The sequence below is a fragment of the Hipposideros armiger genome, unplaced genomic scaffold (genome assembly GCF_001890085.2).
Source record: "Hipposideros armiger isolate ML-2016 unplaced genomic scaffold, ASM189008v1 scaffold_184, whole genome shotgun sequence".
Lineage (NCBI taxonomy): Eukaryota > Metazoa > Chordata > Mammalia > Chiroptera > Hipposideridae > Hipposideros > Hipposideros armiger.
In genome coordinates this window covers 1871992-1899059 of record NW_017731534.1, presented here as the reverse complement: position 1 = coordinate 1899059, position 27068 = coordinate 1871992, and positions in this window count along the sequence as shown.

The window sequence follows — 27068 nt, the reverse complement described above, 5'->3', positions numbered from 1 at the left end:
TATAAAAAAAGAATAGCTTTGTTCATTAAGTGGAAAGTTCCCACTGCCTTTAACACCATCACTTTTGGTTATAAATAGGCTGTTAAAAATGTTTTTTTTTTTCCCAAATAAAGAAGCAGTTCTTAAGATGGATAAAACAATTTCATTTTGTCCTGAGCAGCTCACTGTGATTTCTTAATAGATTTATTAGAGCATTATAAATAATTTAGACTGAAGTTAGTTTGACCATCAGTAACCTTCTTTAATTTTAGACAGCAGAAAAAATGAAATAATGTAAATGGACCGAACTTACCAATAAAAAGGCAGAGAGTAGCAGATTGAATAAAAAAACTAAACCCAACCATATGCTGCCTCCAAGAGACACATCTCAGCCACAAGGACAAAAATAGACTCAAAGTGAAAGGGTGGAAACTGATACTCCAAGCAAATGGTATTTAGAGAAAAGAAGGTGTAACCATACTGATATCAGATGAAACAGACTTTGGATAAAAAAGGTAACAAGAGACAAAGATGGATATTTCATAATGATAAAGGAGACAGTACAACAAGAAGACATAACAGTCATCAATATTTATGCCACAATCAGGGAGTACCAAAATATACAAAGCAACTACTAACAGAACTAAAGGGACAAGTTGATCAAAACACAATTATAATAGAAGATAAATACAGTAATAAATACATCATTGACAGCTATGGATAGATCATCCAAACAGAAAATAAGGAAATATCAGCCCTAAATGACACATTAGACAAAATAAACATAAATGACATTTATAGAGCACTTCATCCTAAAACACCTGACTATGCATTCTTTTCTAGTGAACATGGAATATTCCTAAGAATAGACCATATATTGGGATATATATAAACCAGCCTCAGCAAATTTACAAAGATTGAAATCACACCAAGCGTATTCTCTTATCACAAGGCTTTGAAATTGGATATCAACTGCAAAAACAAAGCAGGAAAACCCACAAATATGCGGAGATTAAACAACATGCTTTTAAAGAACAACTGGGTCAAAGAAGAAATACGGAGATCAAAAGACACATAGAAAACAAATGAGAATATCAAAATTATTGGGATGCAGCAAAAGCAGTAATAAGAGGGAAATTTGTATCATTACAAGACTATCTCAAGAAAGAAGAAAAATCCCAGATAAACAACCTCATGTTATACCTTAAAGAACTAAAAAAAGAAGAAGAAATGGAACCCAAAATCAGCAGAAGGAAGGAAATAATAAAAATCAGACCAGAACTAAATGAAACAGAGAACAAAAAGACAATAGTAAAAATGAATGCAACAAAGAGCTGGTTCTTTGAAAAGATTAATAAAATGACAAACCCTTGGCTAAACTCACTAAGATAAAAAACAGAAAAGACACAAAATCAGAAATGAAAAAGGAGAAGTTATCACAGATGCCACAGAAATACAGCGGATCATCCAAGCATACTATGAAGGATTATATACCACTAAATTCAATAACCTAGAAGAAATGGAGAAGTTCTTAGAAACATATAGCCTTCCTAGGCTGAATCACAAAGAACTGGAAAATCTAAATAGACGGATCAATGGTAAGGAAATTGAATCAGTCTCAGTCATCCGAAACCTCCCCAAAAGCAAAAGTCCAGGGCCAGATGGCTTTCACTAGTGAATTCTACCAAACATTCAAAGAGAATCTAACACCTGTCTTCCTCAAATTCTTCCAAAAAATTGAGGAAGAGACAACACTCCCTAGCTCGTTTTATGGGGCCAACATTACCCTGATACCAAAACCTGGTAAGGATAACACAAAAAAGAAAATTACAGACCAATATCTCTGATGAATACAGATGCAAAAATCCTAAACAACATTCTAGCAAATCAAATACAACAATGCATTAAAAAGATTATATATCACGATCAAGTGGGGTTCATCCCAGGGGCACAAGGATGGTTCAACATATGCAAATCGATCAATGTGATACTCCACATAAACAAAATAAAGGACAAAAATCATATGATTATATCAATAGATGCAGAAAAAGCATTTGACAAGATATAACATCCATTTTTGATTCAAACACTTAATAGAATGAGTATAGAAGGAAAATAACATAATAAAGTCCATATATGTCAAACCCTCAGTTAATGTCATAATTAATGGTGAAAAGTTGAAGCCCTTTGCTCTACATTTAGAAACATGACAGGGCTGTGCCCTATCACCTCTGCTTTTCAACATAGTATCGGAAGTCATGGCCAGAGAAAGCAATCAGGCAAGAGAAAGGAATAACAGGCATCTGAATTGGGAATGAAGAAGTTAAATTGTTGCTTTTTGCAGATGACATGATGATATATATATATATATATATATATATATATATATATATATATAAAACCCTAAAGATTCCACCAAAAAGCTATTAGAAACAATAAACGAATACAGTAAAGTTGTAGGTTACAACAATCCATTGCATTCCTATATAGTAACAATGAAATCTCAGAAAAAGAAATAGACAAAACAAAACAAAAAAAACCAATTCCTTTTGCAATTGAAACAAAAAGAAAAAATACCTAGGAAAACTTAACCAAGGATGTGAAGGACCTATACACTGAAAACTATAAGACTTTTTTGAAAGAAATTGAAAAAGACACAAAGAAATGGAAAGACAATCTGTGTTCATGGATTGGAAAAAGCAACATAGTTAAAATAGTCATATTACCCAAAGCAATATACAGGTTTAATGCAATTTCCATCAAAATGCCAATGGCATTTTTTAAAGAAGTAGAGCAAAAAATTATCAGATTTGTATGGAACCACAAAAGACCCCAAATAGCCAAAGCAATCCTAAGAAAAAAGAATAATGCTGGAGGTATCACACTCCCTGACTTCAGCTTGTACTACAGAGCAACAATAATCAAAACAGTATGGTATTGGCAGTAAAACAGACACACAGGCCAATGGAATACAATTGAAAAACCAGAAATAAACCCACATAAATATGGACAGATAATTTTCGACAAAGGAGCCAAAAACATACACTGGAAAAAAGACAGCCTGTTCAATAAATAGTGCTGGGAGAATTGAAAAGCCACATGCAAAAGAATGAAATTAGATTGCTATCTGTCACCGTGTACCAAAATTAACTCAAAATGGACCAAAGACCTAAACATAAGACCTGAAATAATAAACTGCATACAAGAAAACATAGTTATTAAACTTATGGACCTTGGGTTCAAAGAGGATTTTATGAATTTGACCTCAAAGGCAAGAGAAGTAAAATCTAAAATAATGAATGGGACTGTATCAAACTAAAAAGCTTCTGAAGAATAAAAGATTGTTTTGAGGATGAAATGAAATAATGTCGATAAGCTTCAAACTATGCATCAGTTAGAAACACATGTTAAATATTATAAATAACAATTTTTCTTGATTCATATTTTGTTTTGTTATTATTCTATATTTCTGTAGTTAATCACATATGTCATGAGTTAATAAAAATTTGTTATATAACCTTATTTTTGCAATTAACACACTGTAAAGCTGCAATGTCTCCTACATTGGCCAAACTTCAGATTGTATATACTGGAAACAAAGTGATAGGTTAGTAAAAAATATGTAATATGGAGTAAAACAGGGTATATTTGTCTCTTACGAAACCATCATCTCCCCCTGCCACACTTGTATCCACTTGAGCAGATTAAGACAGGTTATGATGGTTCTAATTTTTTTCACATGTATGAAGGACTCAAAACCACAAAAATGTAAAATTTACTAGGGGAAAATACTGCATATCAAAATAAAATACCTTATGTTAAAGTTTAAGAAAAATAGATTTGTATCTACAGAGGACATTCCAGATAAGCTATCTAATCACAAAGTAAACACTATTACTTAACAAATATCATCTTTTTTTTACACCATTACTTCTGGAAGGCCTTCTATAGCACCCATGAGGCCTGAATGAGTTAATTTGCTTTCCTGAGCCTATGGAAGTGCTGGGAAATAATTCAGGAAATTGGAGATATCTGGTATAGAAAGCCATTCTTTACTTCTTTGCCGTTCCTTTACCCCTCCCTTTCAGTCCCTTTGCTAATATAATGTCTAAAAAAAATGTGGCTTTGTGATTAAGGAAAGTATCCTTTTGTAGATAGGTTGCTGAACTCATTTTTTATCAAAAACTATTATCTTATACAGCTTATTAGAAATGCTGATGCTCACCTTTCCTTGGGTCTCATTTGAATTGTCAGTGCTGTCATAATTTTAATACACACACATTGGGATGTGTGTAGCTAATACAAATGTATGTCTTTGGCATAAATATTCATCGTTGGATTTTCTTCTATGATGTTTTTATGACCAACAACCCTTCCACTAGGCAGATCATCGCAAATTGTGATTTTTCAATGAATCATCTGGTAATAAAGAAGTATGTGCTGTGGAAATTGAACCCTCTTCCCTGCGACATGAACAGCTTCCACATAAATTATCCGTAACAGGTTTATTTGTCATGAACTGCAGCCAAAATACCCTGATGGTTAAGTTACTTCCTGCATCTTAAACTCCCCATCAAAATTTTTTTTTATGGTTTTTGAGTTAAAGCTTTGCCTTCAACAGCTATTCTACTCTAGCATCAGTTATGAGTTCTACTGAAATTGGATAGTTAGAGAGGATTAGCAATGCCAAGTTTCTCAACTGTGGCTTATTTGGCAGCTTGCAACGATCTATGAAGGAAATATGAAGACAAAAATGAAGATAAAAATGAACATATTAAATATAGAACTTTAGTAAGTGCTAGTCTTTTACATAGATTAAATCATTTAATGCTCACAACATCTTTAGGAGATAGGTTTTATTATTAACTCCATTTCACAATTTCACAGATAGGGAACCTAGGCTTAGGGAGATAAGTCGGCCAACATCATGCAGCCAGTAACTGATGGAGCCAGGAGCAAAGCCCAGGCTCCTGAGTTCCATACTTTTAACCAAACTGTTTTTCAATTCTCTATACAAGTCCTACATATGATTTTATACAAGACATTTTGGGTGCTATAGGAAAGAGGGGCGGACAAGGCACAGCTCTGCCCTCAAGCTGCTCAAAATACAACAGAGGAAGTAGACATGTGCATACAAATGTGCAGTAAGGGGAAGAACGTGACCATTTCTAAAACAAGGGGTAGAAAATGTGAATTGGGAGGTGAGGTATTGGACCGATGAATTCTGATTCTGAGGTTCCAGGAAGGCTTCATGAAAAAGGTAGCAAGAACAGGTGGTCTGACTCCAGAGCCCATGGGCTTCCCTCTACAGCACGGGCTGCAAGCTTAAATGTTTTCAGAGTTCAAAAGCTACTGGGAGAAGTAGGCTGCATGGAAGACAATCAGGAATGTTGGGCCCTGTGGCAAACTGCAGAATACATACCTATTCAAAACGTTCAAACATTCAGTTTCAAAATAAGCCACGTAAGAACAAAAACAAAAAGTACGTGTAAGCCAAATCCAGACCATAGACTTTGGTATTATAACATCCACATACTATGATTTTTCTTTAGGGCTTTTATCCACATTAAGTCAATGACTGAATTAATATTTGGGTGATTTAAATTAAGGAAAGCATTTCTTGGATTAAGAAGCATAAAACTGGTGTTGAAAAGTGGGAATCAGATTCTTCTAAAGTGTAATGCACCTCCAAAAGAGTATGCTTACTGCATATTGATAAATAAATACAGAACATAAAGACTGTATAGGAGAAAGTACCTGGGACTACACATTAGCACTTTGATATGTGCCATTCATTTATTCATTCATTCTACACATACGCTAAATGTTAGGGGATGTAATATTGAGCAAAAGTAGACACACTCTGCTTAATGCAGTTTTCGGCCTAATGGTACAGAAAGAGAGGATGAAAATTGACTAGAAAGCTATTTTGGAATCAAGTCTTAGAGGTTTCATGCTAAGAGTTTGAATTGAAAATGGCAGAAGCGACGTCAGTAACCTAGACATGTGTGGAGATAGATAACATTCTGATAACCAAGAGGCTCCCCCGCACCACATACACACACATCTGAACTCAAACGAGGCTCCTCCTGGAAGAAGAAACCAATATGCAGTCCCTGAAGGAGGCTTCAATCAGCAGGGCCTGGCTGGTAACCAGCAGGGAAGCCCAGCTGCCTGGCCCACAGCAATCCACATCGGGCAGCAATCCACTCTCTGTGAGCAAACGCTCTAGACCATCTGTGAATTCAGAAAAAGGAGGCACAAAACAGCATCCGCTCAGCCAAAAGCAAGAGCATCCAAAAATGAAAGTACAACCAATCTGTGCAAAAGGACATTTCATCAGGGATCCAGCTTTTTCGTTCCAGGCTGACCCACAGGTCAGCTCAGTTTAAACAAACAAACATTTGTTGAGCCACTCCGTGTGCCAGGGACAATACGAGGGACTGAAAATATAGAGACAATAAGGAAGATTTCTTGCCCTCCAGGAGCCCATCGCGTGGTGGAAGAGACAGATGTGTACACAGAGTGCTCTGTAAAAAGCACAGCTTGGTCCAACTGGGGAGATCTGATGAGTTCTCTCCCACAGCAGGGCTTCTCAAATGGGATAGTGTATACGGATCACCTGGGAACCATCATTCTTCAGACTCTTATCCTGTACATCTGGGGTGGAGCCTGGGATTCTGCATTTCTAACAAATTTCCATGTGAAGTGGAAATGGCTGGCTCGAAGACTACATCCTGAATGTGAAGATTAGAGGAGACCACCATGCCTGGCTGCGTCATGATTAGTTAGACAAAGAAGCTGGGAAAGGGTGCTTTACCGAGGAAGATCTGAGCAAAGGAAAGCATACGTGAGACAGCCAGTGATCTGTAGGGAAGCTGAAAACAGTTGCCTTTTACTAGGGCAGAAAGCATGGGGCTAAAAGTGTCTAGAGAAATAGGCAGGAACCAGGTCTGAATGAGAACTTGCATTTTATCCTATAGGTGGGTCAGTGATTCATAAGCTTTTAGTGCTTAAAGTCACCTAGAGAGCTTGTTTATGATCCAGATCCCTGGACTCTAGACTCTGATTCTCAAGCTTTTGGTACAGTAATCTGAATATTTTACATCCCTCCCCAGGTGATTATTAAGCAGGTGATTAGCAGACCACACTTTGGAAAAAAAAAATGGCACAGATGGTGAGCAGGACTGAAGAGTTTTAGCCAGAGAAATGAGATTTGCTTTTTGGAAAGTCATTGTGGAGCTATTTATTTAAAGTGGAAAGGTCTGGAAGTATTGAAACTAGTTAGAAATCTGTTAAGATAACGCAATCAAGTGATGAGACAAGTCGGAAAGGGAGCATGCAGAGGAAAGCACCAGCTTGAGAAACACCTAGGGATAGAAATGTCAGGACTCTCCAGCTGATTAGGCATAAGGAGTGAGGGAGGTGGAGAATAAAGTAACCCAGGTGACTCCCAGCATTCTGACCTAGGCGACTGACAAGATGGTGAAACCACCAACTGAAACAGAGAAAAGAAATATCACGCATTAGTTTAGGTGGCAAAGATGATGCATTTCAGTTTGGGGTAGTTGGCTTTTAGGTTTCAGAGGCTCAACCCAGAGTCAATGGGCATCAGCCACTTGCTTATTTCATGGATTCTGGAGAGAAATCATGGCTGGAGAGCTCATGCAGAGGAAGAAACACAAAATCCCTAAAGTCACCTGCCTCTCGCCTCCCTCACAACACAAGGCTAACGCCTACAATGACACTGGTAGAATGTTATGTTCTTAGTATTATACTATAATCCTTTTGGAAAGGAAATTCTTCTATGATTTTCAGCCACAAATAGACTAGAGGAAATTAAAACGAGTTTTAATAGAAACCAATGAAGGGAGACTTCTGGGAATCTGTGGCTAAAAGAGATGCTATGTTACACAAAGGAATCACCATTTGAGGCATCATCTTCTTTTACAGTGGTAGGGCAGTTGTAAAGGGGTACAGACCCCTGCCCAGTGCAAGATTCACCCTAAGAATAATCTTATTGCAAAACTGAAAGTTGGGGAGAGGTGTCAAGGTATGCAACTCAATTATTGTCTGGCAAAAATAAATCAAAGTAAGTTCTGTGCCAGTACTCCCATTTATTTAATTAAGCTAATGTAGAGTAACTAATTCAAACACCACCCACTGCTATCAATCAATCATGGTTTTTGGTTGAGCAGATAATATTATCAATAATGAGTTTCATCCTTCTTCTGAAAGTGAAATCCATAATTTTGTTAAACATTAGTAGAAAGCATTGGTTGTACTTTAATTTTGGTGTTCCTAAAGAATTAATTTTACTTTTAAAGTTTTTGGGTGTAGTTATCTACATGGATGGATGGATATAGAATATCCCACTTTGATGAAAAGAGGAAAATAATTTTAAGGTAATAGGTTGATTTCTCAATTGCTTCTTTAATCTTTGTCACATATAAAGTTGAAGCCTAAGGGTATTTCATCAGTGCCAGCCTTGAACGCTCTGTCCAACACTGGGGGATCAGCTACATAAACCAAGCTACATTCATATGGCAGAATAGTATGCTGATGTTAAAAATGATGTTGAAAAATATGGGAAAATACATAGGACATTATTATCAGTTTAAAAAAGCAAAATACTGAATTGTATAATAGAAATACATGCATTACACTAAAAAAGTAACAAAAATTTGGACAGAATACTAAAATGATATCAAAAGTGATTTCTTGGTGATGGGATTATAGGGTTTTGGATTATTTTTTCCTCGTTTGTTGCAGTTTGCCTCTAATTTTTTTCTGAAATGAGCAAATGATAATTTTAAAATCATAAAGTATAAATGATCACACACAAAACAACTGAATCCTTTCTGTTTGTATTCATGTCCTCTGTGCTTCTGTTCTGGGCTAGCTCTCTGAAGGCTTAGAAACTGGTGGGTCAGGTGGGTGATCAGCAGAGAAGGGGTCACAGAAAATAAACAGACATGAGGCTGTGTCACCATGAGAGGCAGAAAGACCCAAGGCAGAGGAAACAACCAAGGTTGTCGTCACCTTCCTCTTTAATAAGCCCTTCAAATGACCCCTCATAATGTTTATATAATACTGTGAGGAGTTTTGGTCACTTTGATGGCATAAACTAGCTTTGTTATTATATTTATAGGGTAAAAATCAATAGCACATAGGACATCTATGTTTAAGCTGTTTTTCATAAAATGTGGTATATCATCCTATGTCCCAATTGGAGAAAAGCTTGTTTATATTTAAGATATAACATCTGTTAGAATAGCTATTATAAAAAATACATGAGATAACTGCTAGCAAGGATGTAGAGAAAAAGAAACATTTATGCACTGTTGATGAAAATGTAAATTGGTACAGCCACTATCAAAAAAGTGTGGAAGTTCCTCAAAATATCAAAACTGGAACTTCCATATAATCTAGCAATTCCACTTCTGGGTATATATCTGAAAAAAAATGAAATCACTATTTCCAAGAGCTATCTGTACCCTTAGGTCCATTGCAGCATTATTTATTATAGCAAAGACATGGAAATAATCTATGTGGCTACAGATGAATAGGTAAGAAAAGTGTGATATATATCATGAAATATTATAAAACTGTAAAAAAGAAGGAAATCCTGCCATTTATAACAACATGGATAAAACTTGAGGGCACTATCCTAAGTGAAATAAGTCAGACAAAGAAAGACAAATCCTATATGATCTCACTTATATGTGGAAACATAAAAAAAATAAATAAATAAAACAAAAAAAAGTCATAGACACAGAACAGAATAGATTGGTGGTTGCCAGAGATAGGGGGAATGGGTGAAAGTGGTCAAAATGTACAAACTTCAAGTTATACCACAAATAAATTTTGGGGATGTAGTGTACAGCATGATGAATATAGTTAATGATACTGTATGATATATTTGAAAGTTGCTAAGAGAGTAAATCTTAAAAGTTCTCACCACGAAAAAAAAAAAGGTATAATTATGTGAGGTGATGGATGTGTGGATATATTAACTTACCTCATTGTAGCAATCCTTTTGTAATATACACATATCACACATGATTTGTCACATTGTACACCTTAAACTTACACAATATTACATTTCAATTATATTTCAATAAAGCTGAAAAGAAAGATATAACATTGAAACCCTTTTCAGGTATTGATACTTTAAACCTTTCTATTGCCAACAGAAATAATTGTTCTCCTCTTTACATCAAAATGTGCCACTTCCAAGGAGAAAAATGTGCAAATAAAATATTGATGATGATGTTCTTAAAGCATTCTTCCATTGTACAAAGGGTGTTCCACTTAGGAACTTATGAAACAGTGATCCTTATAAGAATTTCAGAACCAATCTGTTCTGTCTTTAAGAACAAGTCTATTTAGTATAGTTCTGGACAATTTGATTTGCATACTATATTCATGAAGCTTAATTACATTAGCATAATTGTAGTATTGGGCTTTGAAATATAACTCTGTCCCATTTATATTTTCAGGGGCTCTGTGTAGCATTTGAAAAACTTTCAATGACTAAAGCAAAAGTAATAAGCAGAGAGTCCTTTTCCAAGAATCTGATGGAACTGTAATACCATAAAGAAAAGCAGAAAGTTAATAATCCTCAACCTGGACCACCTTTTCCATGAGGCAACGCAAATAATACTTCAAAAGTTCCTAATAGCCCAGTGAAGTAAGTCAGGATTCCTGCTGTTTTCTCCTTCTCTCCTCCACCTTCATCAATAATATAGCTTTATGCCTGAATATTAGAGCATCTATTTTATGTACAGAGAAGGAAAAGGTGAATAGAAGTTCACGAAGAGAAAAGAGAACATAAAAAAAAGAAAATTATTTAAAATAGAAAAAAATAGGAAACGCCAAAATGTGAAATTCATGAATACTTCTGCATGATAGGAACTGAGATAATAATATAGTAACAAATAGACCTATAATTTTTGTCTAACTACCATGTTTTTATGCATATAAATATTTAATATGCAAGGATCTAGGCTAATCTTCACTACTTAAAACATTTTCAAAACTATGGTTTTAAAAATTGTTTTTTAAAATGAATGACAAATAGCGAGATTCAGGCTTATATATGTTAGAAATTTAGTAAATTTTGGAGCTACTTAGAATTCAGAAATCAATTCATCCAACCCATTCTTTTAAATGTGAGCATGTTGAGGTTTGGGTGGTCACTTACTCAAATAAAGTTTCCTGAAATGACTTTTCCTGGATCCCTTTCATTGCAACTGTACAGCAGCCCTGGGCCAGAGTCTGGCTGGCTCTGGGGTCATAAAACTCATATCATCTTTCATGTCTCAATGAAAGAAACTTGGATGATATATATAGTAATAATTAATACATTCTGAATGCTTCCTCTATGTTAGGCACGTTTTTAAGCATATACACATACTACATCATTTAATCCTCAGGATAACCCCATGTAGTAGGCACTCTTCTTATCCCCCACTGACAAAAGAAGACACTGAGACACAGAAAGTTTGTGTGATTTCCCCAGTCATTCAGCTACATAGTAGGTATTATTATCATGTTTGATTGGATTTTCACAACTATGGTAACTCATTAATATTATTATTTCCATTGTATAGACAGGGAAATAGAGGATCAAAGGAATCAAAATGCTACTCTAAGATAGCTTAAACAGTTGGTAGTAAAACCAGGGTTTGAACTAACCTGTTTGATTCAGAATCTGGATGTTCTTTGTGTGTGCTACCTATGAGGTCCTCCTTAAAATAAATTACTTGTATAAGCCATTTCTGGATTTACTTTGGTGTGTTACCTCTTATATATCTTCTTCTACTGCTTATTGGGCATGGTCATATCCCATGGAAGGGCGGGGAGTGGAGCAGCACATTTATTAAGGAAATTTTCTACCAGTGATACTTTCTGATAGATATAATCCATGTGACATCTCAGGATTCAGTACAGCATGGTACCTTATCACAGAGAGATAACTAGGACAGATAAGGCCTGGACAGCAGCTCTGGATTATACCCTCAGTTAGCTCTAGTGGATTTGCATGGCAAACTCTAGTAGACATTGTCTTGTAGACAATTACTCTCTAGTAATTGTTTCCACAGACCAGGTCACCAGCTGGTTAGTGAAATAACAGGGTCTCTCAACTAATGAGCTGAGTATATCTCTAAATAATTCAAATAAGTAATCATCAGAGTCCTAGACATACAGGCAACTATTTCTGACAATGACGGTTATCAGTGAGGAGCAGGCTCTGGCCACTGGATTGAGTTTCAGCTTCTACACTGGTGAAAGGTACGAAAAGAGGGAGGCAGGATGTAGCCATTGGTGTGGGGATTGGGCTTCATCTGAATGATGAAGCAATGGGACACTGGGGATGCACATTTGGAAAAAAGCAGGTGCCTATAATCAGAACTGATAATATGAATAGGGATGGAACGGATGCCAGGGCTAGGGGTAGTAAAATACTTCTTAAGTCAGGTTTGGTCCTGGGACATAGTGTGAAGGAAAAGGCATGAGGCTGGGAATTCTGTGAGCCTAATACCAATTACGCTAGAAACAGACCTTGCTGGGACACACGCTGAAACTAAACTTGGCTTGTGATGGGCCCCTTCCCAGAAGGCCTCAGGTCTGGCACACCCAGTGGCCAGCTTTGGACCAAAACGGAGCAACACCCAGCCACCTCCAAAGATGACACATGCAAAGGGCAGACTGGGCAGGCACCAGAGCCCTGCTAAAGGGCTAAAGGGTTAGCCTTTACACCACAGCTCCTCCACTGCAGTCACAGCCAGTCCCCACAACCAATAAGCGTGAGGGCCATTCCCTTCCAATGACATGCAAATGGCAACCAAGGCTCAAACAATAGGAGGGCACATACAATCCACACAAGGGACACATCTGGAGCACCCAGCTCAGGTGACCAAGGAGACTGCACCACTCGGCCTCACAGGACATCTACTACAAAAGGCCACTCTACTAAAACCAGGAGGCATAGCAGCCCTAGCTAATACAAAGAAACATACATAGGGAGGCAGCCAGAATAGGGAGACAAAGAAATATGTCCCAAATGAAAGAACAAAACAAAACTCCAGAAAAAAAACTAAACAAAATGGAGACAAGCAATCTACCAGATGCAAAGTTAAAAAAACTGGTTATAAGGATGCTCAATGAACTCAGGGAGAAATTTCAAAACAGAGATAGCAAACATAAAAAAGAACGAGTCAGAAATAAAGATTATAATAACTCAAAGGAAGAATACATTAGTGGGAATCAACAGATTAGATGAAGCATAGGACTGAATCAGCAATTTAGAAGTTAAGGTATCAGAAAAACCCCATAAGAACAGCAAAAAATAAACAAGCAAACAAAATGTGGGGGGCGGGATGGCTTAAGGAGACGTTGGGACAACATCAAGCATACCAACATCCTAGGGGTACCAGAAGGAGCATAGGGAGAACAGGAATTGAAAATCTATTTGAAGAAATAATGACTGAAAACTTCCTTAACCTGGTGAAGAAAATAAACACACAAGTCCAGAAAGTGCTGAGAGTCCCAAAAAAGATGAGTGAAAACAGGCCCATGCCAAGACACATCATAATTAAAAACCCAATTTTTTAAAGACAAAGAGAGAATATTAAAAGTAGAAAGAGAAAAGCAGTTACCTACAAGGGAGCCCCCATAAGACTGTCAGCTGATTTCTCAACAGAAACTTTGCAGGCCAGAAGGGATTGGCATGGAATATTCAAAGCGATGAAAAGCAAGGACCTACAACCAAGATTACCTTACCCAGCAAAGCTATCATTTATAATTGCAAGACAGATAAAGAGCTTCCCAGACAAGAAAAAAACTAAAGGAATTGATCACCACCAAACCAGTATTACAAGAAATCTGAGAGGGACTTCTTTAAGACAAAAAGAAAAAAGAAGAAAAAAAAAAAGATCAAAAATATAAATAATAAAATGGAAATAACTACCTATCTATCAACAATTACTTTCAATGTGAATGGATGAAAATGCTCAAAAGACACAGGGTGGCTGAGTGGATAAGAAAACAAGACTCTTACATATACTGCCCAAAAGAGACTCACTTCTCTTTTGGAGATTGGAAGACACACAGAAACTGAAAATAAACGGACAGGAAAAAGGTATCTCATGAAAATGAAAACAAACAAAAAAGCTGAGGTGACAATACTTATACCAGACAAAGTAGAGTTCTTACCATGTGTAAACTAAAACATTGGGACAATTAGCCATTGCACTCATCCTCTGGGGAAGGAGGTATAATCATCTTTATTTTGCAGATGAGATAACTGAATTATGGAAAGGTTAAAAGGCTGTTTAAATGACACAAGATTTTTAGGTAGCAGACATGGGAAAGAGAAATTTTTATTAAGCAGGCAGAGAACCCCAAGAAGCACCTACAGCCTTTTCAGGAGACATTTGTTCTAAACATGCAAATTCATGTCCTAGTGCCCTTTCATTGAAACATCCAAACAGCCACTGGCCACAGCACAATCCTTTACTGCTTAGCACCATACTCTGCTCTTCTGTGAATAATAACAATAGCTAACATGGATTGGAGTCTCACACTGTGACCAGTATTTTTCTAAGTGTTTACATCCTGGGGCAGAAACAATGAGGTACTGCAAACTTTCCCTTTCTCTCCTCATTTTGAAGCTTCTTTCTGTTAGCCAGACATTTCTGAAGTGGCATGCGTCACTTCTCAGTTGTGGCAGGGAAAAGTCCATGCCGGTTAGCCTGCCGAATCTTTCCCAGCTGCAGCCGAGCGAGGCCTCTGGTTCAGATCACCCAGCAACAGGGCTCAAGTAGCCTGGACTGCTGAGCTGCTGCATGGATGTCAGCTGCCCCAGAGGCCTACCCTACCCCATAAGTGACTTTGTGTAAATGAGAAATAAACCCTTGCTGCATTAAAACCACAGAAATTTTAGTTTTTTTTCTCAGTGTACTCCAACACCTCCTTACTGGTTACATACATCACTCAGTTAATCCTCCCACTAGTCTGATGACTGTCAGATGAGCAAATGGAGGCCCATACTTTTCTTTTTTTTTTACATTCTGATGTGACAAATTATTGCTGAAATGTAATTCCAATGAGCCATGCCTATTAAAGTTAGAAATGGGACTCTGCCTTGTTCCATCTTCTGAAAAGAGTTTGTAACATGGCACACCTGGAAAGTGATTAGAGTAAAAATAGTATAAAAAGGTTAGCTTCATAATTAGAAAAGTTCTAACTTGAGCATGCTGCAGATAACACAAACAAAACATGCTGTTCAATTGAAAGATGGGAATAAGGAAAAATGATTTCAATTTTTATGAAAATATTCCACTGAATAACATAGGCAGGTAAAGGCAAACCAGTAAAAAGATTGGCTTCATTAGTAGAAAGTTACTAATAGTAAATAATGATCTCTAGGGGAGATAAATTTGTTTTTTAATGAGAGAAGGATTTATTTTAAGATGATTAAATGGTAAGCAATAGAAAAATGTATCCAGAGAGAAAAAGAGAGCAAAGGTTGAGAGACAGAGATTAGTTGCCTTTTGCTGAGCAGTCCATAATGGGGATGAATAGATGAGACCATAATTGATTACTAATATCTCTCAGCCCAGGCCTAAGAGGAATTATGGAGAATTAATCTTCAGAGTTATAATAAAATAGATGATGATAAATACCATATGTAACTATCAATGTGAAACAAAGCAATAGATGAGAAAGAGGAAGTTAAATAGTGACTTCTTGCTTTTTTGTACTGAGTACTTGGTAAGGGCACTACACACAGCTCTCAGAAATGCATCAAAAGAAAAATAATGTTAAGTATTGCTAATGTTTATAGGGGTCTTTCTCTGTACCAAGCACTGTTTGTGGCATTTCATTCTTACAATCCACATGTCATTAATATTATCTCATTTTCAAACAAAAAAAAAAACCTGAGACATAGAAACTTTAACAACTTACCTGAAGCCACAAATGCAGAAAGTATGGAGGCAGGATTGAAGCACAGGATCTGGCTCCACAGGCTGTGCTGTTAACACTGTGCTCACAACTCTCTCCCGAATCATTGCTTATGGACCAGTGGAAAGGATGCCCTGGTCCTGTGATCATGGCAAGGGCAATCAGGAGAGCTGAGTTGCATTCCCATTCACGTTCACCCCCACCAAGGTTGAGACCAGGGACAGGTGTGTTCTTTGTCTACTGAGGCATCTATGATCTATGATCCACAGCACAGGGTTGTTGTCATGATCAAATAAGCAAGGGAAGATGTGGAAAATGCTTGGTAAACTGCTAATTTAACATAGGAGAAATTATGTCTTGGGCATAGTATAGGTGAGCATTGAAAGCACTCCATATAATTTCCTAGGAGTAGTAGTCAACTTGGGTTGCCTTTACAAAGTACCATAGGCTGGGGGGCTTAAACAACAGAAATTTATTTTATTTTATTTTTTTATTTTTTTTTAAGGATTTTTTTTTATTGGGGAATTGGGGGGATGGGAACAGCGCTGGGGAATTGGGGGATGGGAACAGACAAGTTGCTGTCATTTTTGTTCCTCAATCTAGCTGTGGAGGACGTCGCTTCACTGGCCCAAGCTGGCACCATCATTGCGCTCTTCCCGGGCAAGGCAGATCAGTCGCNGCTCACTGCGGCTGCTGGCCGCTCACGCTGGCTGCTGGCTACACACGGTAGCCCATGGCAACCCACTGCCACAGGGGCTGTAGCCTATGCCATTGCCGGCAACTCACGGCAGCCCAGCTCCAGGTTGAGCCGCTGCCCAGCATCTTAGCTGTGGAGTGCAGTGTCACTGGCCCTCATATGTGGGATCCGAACCGGGGCCCTCTGGCATCCCAAGCGAGTTCTTAACCATCACGCCACTCGGCCAGCCCAGAAATTTATTTTTTCACAGCTCTGGAGGCTAGAAGTCTGAGACCAGGGTACAGCATGGTCAGGTTCTGGTGAGAGCTCTCTTCCTAGCTAGAGCATGGCTGCCTTCTCCATGGTGTCCTAACAGGGCAGAGAGAGGCAAGGGGATAATACGCCCTCTGGTAGTTCTTTTGATAAGGGGACTAATCCCATCATTAGGGCCTCACTCTCATGACCTCATTTAAACCTAATTACCCCCCAAAGGCCCCATCTCCAAATACCATCATATTGGGGGTGAAGGCTTGAACATATGAATTTTAGTGAGACATAATTCAGTCCATAGCACTGGGTGAAAAAACAAAGCATTTTTTTCATGTGTTTATGCTGGATAGGGAATCCCAAAAATATTGTGACAGGTTAAATGTAGAAAGAAAGGGAAATCTTTTGAAAATAGTACTATTTGATGAATCCATTATGTCACAGAGAAAAAAACATATATGATGGATCAAGTGTGCGTATGTGTTCAAAATGATTGTAAAATGCTTTGAAAAGGAGGGCAGAGCTCTTCACTGGACAAATGTTGGAAGAACAGGCTACATTTTATGAGGCACTTCACCTTACGCTGTAGTGGGTAAGAACAGGCTGCCAAAATCTAAGCTTTGATCTTGACTTTGCCATTCTGTGTGACCTTGGCCAAGTCATTTAACTTTTCTACATGTAGCGTCCCTCTCCTGTAGCTAGAGTTCCCTGCCCAGCAACCTACCACTGTCATTAGGTCTTAGAGATATTCCAGAAAAGTGTACAATCTCCATTGCCAAAAACAGTCTTTGTCTTGAATCTCTGCTTCTTTGGTCTCTTGATGCTGAATTTTTAACATTCATGTATCTAATTTCTGGCTCAACATCTGCACCTGGAAAGCTTGAAGGAATCCCTAAACATATCTAACAGTGACTTCTTGGTATCTAGTTTCACCCCACTTAATCTTCATGAAGACTTTCAGCAATTTGTTTTTTTTTTTCAGTTGGCTAAACAAAAACTTCCAAATCATCTTTGACTCCCCTCTCACACTCCATATCCCGGCAGCTTTGCCTTCAGAATCCAGCCACTTCTGATTATTTTCACCACTTCCATCCTCATCCAAATTATCAACATTTCCCACGTGGATTATTGCTAAACATCCTTCTTATGATTCCTTTTGTTTCAACCCTTGCCTGCCTACAGTGTGTTACCTATGCCAGAAAAAAAACACCAAAAAACTTTAAACGCCTGTGTTAATGCAAGTGGATCAATTTATTATAACATATTCTATTAGCATGCTTACATATGGGCTAATAAATTCAACAACTGAGATACAACCTATTTGTGACTTTTTCTAAGAAGCCTGATTAAATAATTGAAATATATGATTATGACATGGAATTAAAGTGGTGAACAAAATAGGAAAAACAAAACTAATGTATACCCACACGTTCATACAGAGATTACACCCATCAAGTTCCTAGGGATATTGGCAAATTAAGAAGATGAAGTTGGGATTCTTCGTGTAAAATACTTATTTACTAAAAGATGAGAAGTCAAGTTTATGTATCCAAGTCCATGCTGCTGGTGTGATAGTTACGTGCAAAGGGTGTGTAGACTCCAGTTTGAGTCCAAGGCTGTGGCATGGCATGCTGTGGGTGGAGAGAGAATGCATCCTGTGAATTGAGGTTGAGAGAGCTCTCAGCCAAACACACAGAATTTTCATTACAGACCCAGGACCACTAGGGGCAGAGCCAGGCTCCTAAAGGCAGTTCCAAATTGACAAACAGGTGATGCTCCAGTAGTTCATTTGAAAATTGATTGTGTGGAACTCACAGCATTTTCTCCCCTAAAAACAGTGTTATAAGTGATGGTAAGGTGGGTCCCATGGCCAATACATAAAAGCTTATTTAGCCCATAATAAGCTGAAACTCAGCATGTTTGCTGCAGGAAAATAATTCTCTTGCAACTAATAATGAAACAAAACAGAAAAACCTATACACTTGAATAAAAAAAATAGTGGCTTATTTCTCTTGAGTGCTACTGCTTAGAAAAGCATGGTTTTAATTAAAAGAGAATGAGGGAGTAAGGGGGGTGTTGGTGCAGTCTAAAGGGGACTGCTGAGGAATTATGAGGGTGGCTTTGGTTATTCTCTTATTTTACTTTGAAACATAATGCATCGTTTCTATTTGTAGCTGCATCTACTTGTAGCATTGCTTTTGTATATAGGCCATGACATGCAACTTTTTTTTTTTTAATTCTCAAAACAAATAATGGGAGATGAAGGAAACAGGAAGTAAGAATATCCTCGTAAGGTTACCTGAAGAAAGTTACGAAAAGTAAGAAAGACAGAAGAACAGATGTGTCTATGTGCAAGAAAATGGTAGATTGTGCTTCTACTCTAATCTTGGAGGTGGATAAAAGAATACAGTGGAGAAGGGATCTTAGGTCATAAAATTCCCTAACAGGGAAACACTGGGCAGTCTTGTGGCTGTCTGGCGCAAGACAGGGAAGAGAAAATGTGTTTGATTAAACATTATCTAGGTAGGGATATGTTTGTTGGGAAATTGGTATTTATCATCTAGTAAGACCCTTCCTTTTAAAATATCTTTGCTTGGGCTGGCCGAATGGCTCAGTTGGTTAAGAGCTCACTCAAGAGTGCGAGCTCTGAGCAACAGGGTCGCCGGTTTGATTCCTGGCCCGAGCTGAGCTGCCAACAGGTAGCAGGATAGCTCAGCTAGGAAAAAAAAAAATCCTAACTTTAAAATATCTTTGTGATTATATAATACAATCATCTTATTTTCTAATAAAGCATATGAACTTAGCAGAAAAATTAATTTGGATTTTAGTTATTTTTACATTTTAACTCTTCTGGTACATGTTATCCTTGCTATGATTGAAGCTGCCGAAACTCAGCTTTTTTGTGTGAACTCCCAGACTGTGTGACCCCCTGGACTCTAACCACAACAGAATGTGAAGCCATTAGGACTGTGCAGTGATTTTAGATGTGTGGAATGAAGCACTCAGACAGCTTCCATTTTGGTTTTGGTTGAATAATCTAATGTTTAAAAATGAATACCTTCACATCTCAATATTAATGTAAGTTTTATCAGTGCTCAGCATAGCTAAGAATGCTATCTGCTGTTTATTTGAAGGAACTTGGTAGGGGCATGCCACAATTTCATCAAAAGCAGTACAGTTTCTATAGCCAACCTGCTGAAGTTCTGATGGGTTTTCTTCTGCTAACTCTTAACGTTTATGTGCTTCAACTTTCTTCATGTAAAAGAAGGCTGATATGAGACTTACATGAGTTAATCTATATAAGAAATGTATATAACTGCCTGGCATATAGTGAGCACTCAATAAATATTAGCCATTGTAACTCCTATTAAGCATTTTGATTAACAGTTCCCATATCTACCAGAAATTAGATTTTAGACTTGAGAATACTGAAGTAAATCTACTGTTAAACTATGCCAAGCATATATTGATTTTTCTTGTATATTTTAGGAGGCATCTAAAGTAATGTATAATAGTATTTCAAAGTCATTTTCACTTATCATCAGATGTCAATTCTTACTACATTTTGAAGAATGCCTATTGTAGTATCATAAACTTGTGAAAAGGTGAAGGTTGAATTGTTTCAATTTAGTTTGAAAAATTGTTGGATGTTCTTATATTACTTAAGATCATGATCTCTGGAAAACCTTCTCTGCCCACCAACCATGACAGCTTAGGCGTTCCTTCTGTGTGTTCTCATAGCACTCCTTTCCTAGCATTGGTCACACTGTCTCTTTCCTCACCTGTCTTTCCATGTCTGTACAAATACCAATTGAATATGCCCACCTGTGATCTAAAATGTCTAAAATATGTACCTCCCCTACTCAAACCTCCTCATTCTCCATATTCCCCATTACATGTATTTCCTAGTGAATGGCAAAATTTGTTCCCAAACCTATCACATGAGATATTATGCTGCTCTTATTCTTCAAACCACATATCTAGTGAATCCTCCAATCTGGCATTTCTCCCTTATTGTGTTGTTTATCTTTACTCTCAAACCACAGTCTCTATTTTAATAATAATGACTGCTACTAAGATTGACATCTCCCCTGAGTGACTAAGTTCTTGCTCTCCCCCTGCCTAATGTATTTCCCTCATGGTAGCCATTAATCTTCCCCAAACACAAATCTGATAACACTTAAAGTCCAAAGATGGTTTTCCATTACACAAACTAAAATTCAAGCTTATTAATTTAAGATACAATTTTATATGTGATCTGTTCCTTCCTTTCCCCCCCCCATCCTCATCTCATACTGATACCCTCATCTATGAAATGGGATTGTGGTGAGCTTCATCTGAGTCACTTGCAGGTGTTTAGATCATTGCCTGGTACATAGCAGTAGTGCTATTAATGCTATAGGTGGATCATTATAGCTGATGATGCTATAATAGATAGTATCATTAAATGCCAGCTATCACAATTTACCTCCCCAAAGACTTACACTTCTGTCATGCTGAATTACAGACAGGCCATAGTTCCTCCCTCCTCCGGAATCTAACATGTGTTACTATGCAATGTTGTTCCATCTTCAATATGGTGTTCATAATTATTGTATTTATATCCTAATAGAAATATCCTTGTATTGTTGGCATTCTTGATTGCCAGTACGTAAGCTCAAGTGAATAAAGACCATGATTGCCTACTTTTTACCTAACATAAAGTTCAATGGCACACACAAAATAGGTGCTCAGTAATGATGTGTTGATTAGATTTATTAAATAAATTATTTTATCCATGACATATAACTATAAAAGTGATATAATGGGTTCTTTAAATATTCATTAAATAAAAAAAATGGCTACAACACAGGGAGTGGTAAAACTAGTATTAGCACCCTTGACTTATGGTTTCTCACTAATTATTCGTGCATTCATTCATTCATTTACAAACACATTATATGCCAGATTTTTTTTCTATGTTTTCACAATCTATTCAGGGAGAGAAATATTAAAAAATACTTGCAAGGGCTGGCCGAGTGGCTCAGTTGGTTAAGAGCTCGCTCAAGAGTTTGAGCTCTGAACAACAGCGGTTCGAGTCCAGCCCGAGCTGAGCAGCCGCTGAGCTGCCAATAGGTAGCAGGATGGCTCAGCTAAAAAAAAAAAAAATACTTGCAGCACAGTTTAGTAATTATACCGAGGTAAGTATAAGGTGCCATGAGGACATATGAGATGGAAGAGTCATCTATCTGATGGAGTCAAGAAAGGCTTCATGGAGAAAAGGATGCTTTAACTGGGTCCTAATGGACAAGTAATAACCAGTTTATCGGACAAAGAATGAAGAGCACAGAATGAGAGGCAGAGAAAAATGCACAAGCACTGGAGATATTTCACACCAAAAGGTAGATGGTATTAAAGGAGAAGAAGCAATAAACTTTAAAAAGAGACACAAAGACAAGCTTATGGATAGTCTCTTTACGGGGCACTGTCACTTCCCTCCTCCTGAACTGGGGCTAGCACAGACAACAGCAAGTGCTACTTTGTTGGCGATATTGGAGACTATCACTTTTTAGCTAACTCTCCTTGTAACTGACCCTTGCCCAATCCTTTACATGATTGGTGAGAGCTAAAGAGTTTGGGATCCACTGGCCCATATCTCCATTTAAGGCAGAATTAATGTGTCGAGTGACCCAACCCATCCTTTTCTCAGCCTATCTAGCACACTAACTGTGTTCTGCTTTCTGATATTAAAGTGATGGGTGGGGGACAAGTTGAAAGCAGGGTTTCTCTGCTCAGTAACAGGATGATTCAGGGATGGCAAGAAATAAAACAGAAATCTAAGTCATTTCCTTCAATACAGATTTTCTGGGGGGGAGGGGGAAACTTATATTTGGTACCTGAATTTTAAATCTGTTTCTCAGTTGTTTCAGAACCCCCAGGGAATAATGCAACTGGTTGTGAAAAGGTCCTCAACAGCATTATTGGTCGCCTCAAAAAAGTTTGGACATGTACCTTTCACAGGTGGGCAGAATTGAGGGGAGTTCTATAGAAGAAACCGTCTTACAATTTACTATTAAAAAAGTTCAACAGGCAACAGTTGCTGACACATCTAACTCTTTCCAGGGAAAACCACATAAACTTTCAAAGAACTACATAGAATTGCCTGAACTTCACATAGATCACCAGAGGGCATATGGAGCTATAAAGAAAGGTAAAATTATACTTTGAATTTACCTACAGTAAAAATGTTTCAAAGGACACTTGGGAAGTTGGTTGTACTGCATTATGAGCACAATTTTGCTAGAAGAAACAGGATTGGACAAGTCAATTTCCCTGATGGGACTCTGAAATCCTTTTACTATAGTCCACATGAAGATTCTTTGTAAAAGGGCTTGATGTATAAAGATAACCTGGTTATAATCTGTCCCGTGGAAAAGCAGAAAATTAGAGCCTACCACAGGGCATCTTGGTTTTAGGTGAAAGGCATTGCACAATCTATCAATTGTATTAGTATTATTAATGGAATATGTACTTGAAGAGACGTTTTTCTTATGAGAGATTTACACATCTTATAGTCAGCTAGGAAAGGGATGTAAGTGTGCATTTTAAAGATAATAATTGAAAAAGAAAATATGCTACACGCCTTTACAGAAGTAAAAGGATTACACTGTTTAATCTTCTATGAGTTCAATATATGTAGTTCAATCCAGAGGAACTCCTGTGGGGATTTAATTAACGATATTTTGTGGCTCAAATTAGAATGAGATTCTTAACCTTTCTAATGTGCTGATCTACCTTTATAGGGAAGAAAAAATTATACTACTGGCATACCAAGTAATTAAATTTACATTAATGCTACTAAGAAATATAAGCAACTTTTTCTTATTAGGAAGTACTCCAAAAGTCAGTAGGTCTGACAAACTTTCCATCCTTAAACATAGTAAACAATTTCTTGTCATGACAAACATATCCAGAATCCCTTGTTCTAGTACAGGGGTAGGAAAACTGAGGCTCGCAAGCCACATGCGGCTCTTTGGGTACGCTTCGTCTCAAAAGTTTGCAGACTCCTGAAAGAGCCAATCCTGTCCCTCACAACAATTTAAAAATTATTTGAGAGCCATAAATACATTTTCACATAATCACCATTATGTGAATAATATCCTTTAAAGATTTTATAAATGAAACTATCAGTTTTATTTTCATTTTCAATTTTACTTCAGAGCCACATGTATGTACCCTAAGAGCTGCATACGGCTTGCGAAACGCAGTTTGCTGACCCCTGGTGGCTCTTCTGTCTCAAAAGTTTGCTGACCCCTGTTAATACCAACATCCAAATTTCGCCCTCAGTCTGTGAGTTATCACAGTGCCTCAAATGAGACAGAAACTAGGCATTTATCGTACGCTCCAATAAGGAAGTCCCAATCACAGCCCCCACTTAACACAGGCCTGATGGAAAACTCTAAGAAGGAATGAGGGAGTTCTGCTTATAAAAATGATAATCTACTCTTCAGTTGGGACAAATTACCTAATGTGTATACCATATCTAGGCTTGAGAAGAAATGTTTTACCAAGTGAAAAGGTCAGACACAAAAGAACAAATATTGCATGATTCCACTTATACGAGATACCTAGGATACTTAAATTCATAGAGAAAGAAAGTGGAATATTGATAATCAGGGGGTGAGAGGAGGGTGGTACGAGAAATTTGATGGGTACAGAATTTCAGTTTGGGAAGATGAAAAAGTTCTGGAGATGGATAGTGGCAATGGTTATACAACAATATGAATGTACTTAATACACTAAACTGTACACCTAAAAATGGTTAAAATGGTAAATTTTTTAACGTATATTCTACCAAAACTTAAAAAAAAAAGAAACTGTTCAAACCATCTAAAGATCTCTTTCCAATGGCTCTATCCCACCCAGCCACCAAAAGCAGAAAACAGTAGCCTCAATAGAGCCTGTCTTGTTTAAACCCCACTCCAGACTAATCATCATATTTGTCTCTCAGTATTTTCTAAATTTGTATTTCATTTCCTTGAAGAGCTTATTGAGTGTGTACTGTTTCATGGGCATCATTTTAGCTTCTGTATGCAGTACTGAACCAAACAGTTAAAAAAATACTCTTTGTATACAGCTTGTATTCTCTATCTCTAGCAACACATTAATATTTATTCAAATACTCTGAGCATCAGTGATATAAAACAAAATCTCAGTCAAGTAACAATGGGATCACCAGGGTGCATGCTACTAAGTAACCTGTTTTTACAGCTTGTTCTTTGAATTTACTAAACGACCAAAATTCTTGGCACTATGCATTCAGTTTCTTAAGAAAGATACTGAAATTAGCTCATATTTGTCAAATATTTTTAAACCAGGTGCCTCTTAAATCATGATGTACTAATCATAATGGACCAGTGTGACAGTATAGTTGCTTCTTATTACAATTATTTATTCTGAAAGCCTAAAAGAATTAATGTATCAAACCAAAGGCTTATCAAACCAAAATGGTTGACATTGGCCAAAAAACACTAAAGCTATGCAAATTTTTGAAAATTAAAACTGATTGCCTTCCTTTATTATGTGAATTCAAGAAAGAGGCATATCAAAATTAATAATTAAGAGGATATTTAAAAATCAGAGACATGGAAAATAATCCATGTGAGCGTGTCCTGGGAATACGGCATTTGCATTCTTTAGATGTTCCAGGACAATGTATGTTGTCAGAATATTTTGAGATACCACACACAGATTTCTGGCTTGGTAAGTCCTCTTAGAATTCTTCTAAGATGATGGTAAAGGGACTCACTGTTTACCCCTTATTAGAAAAAAGGACTTCAGGTATACCTTATGTTTCTGAAATGCAAAACAAACAAACAAAAAATACAAAACAAAAACAAACAAACAAAAACCTAAAAAAAGTTACAGTGGGATAATCTATGATTCGAGACTGAACATCTTCTTTCACTTATTATTTTTTTTAGATTCTACCAAGTATAGAAGAAGCATGAAACATCCTGTTTTAAGAAGTAAAATTAAATATATTAAATCAAATAATAAAATATATTACATATTGATATTACAATAGGATATTGATATTAAGTAGAAACTTTACAGAGACAGCATATGGGGGAAACTCCTGAAGTCTAAAATATCTTTTCCTCCAGATTTCCTCCAAGACAATTCACTGCCTTGAGAGTTACTTGAAGGGCTGTGCCAGGATGAATTGGGACCCATTGTTAACCCTCTGAAGCATGCCCTGTTGTGAATCAATAAACCCTTTGTAGTCAGTTGACTGTTTTACTTACAGTTACTTATTCCTGCCTTTAAATTTTTTATATATATGTGAAATATAATATGTACAAATTATATATGTGTGTGTGTATATATATATATATATATATATATATATACACATATATATATATATACACACACACACATATATATATATATATTACATATACACAGAGAAAGAGAAATCAGGATAGGATGAATTTGTACTCTTCTTCCTTTATATCAATTCTCCATCCTCCATCCCTACCTTTCCAGGTAAGCAATATCAACAACATAATACACTCCTTTTCCTATTTTTCGCCATACTTACATAATCCTGTAGACATATATGTATAAATAAGCATTGTTTAATCATAGTTTTTGTCATTATTTGTTTCAAAATATGGGATCATAGTATTTATATATACAGTTATGCCTCACATAAATCTTCCAGCCATCTCCTAAAACTCAAATTCATTCTTTCTAAGAGCTGTGTAATTTTCTATGGTGTGAACATTTAAAAATTGTACACTTGATATCTATACAATTTTATTCACCAATGTCACCCCAATACATTTAATAAAATAAAATAAAAAACAAGTTGTAAAACTTGGATAAATGCTACAACATGGATGAACCAAGAAAACAGTATGCTAACTAAAAGAAACCAGATACAAAAGGCCACATATTGTATGAATCTGTTTACATGAAATGTGAAGAACAGACAAATCTAAAGAGACAGGAAGTCAATTAATATTGCTAGAGAGAGGAGAATGGAAGTTATTGTTTAATGGATACAGAGTTTCAGTTTGTATACAATCTGAAGATGGATGGTGGTGATGGTTGTACGACACTATGAATATACTTAATGCCTTTGAACTGTACACCTAAAAATGGCTAAATTGGTAAATTTTATGTT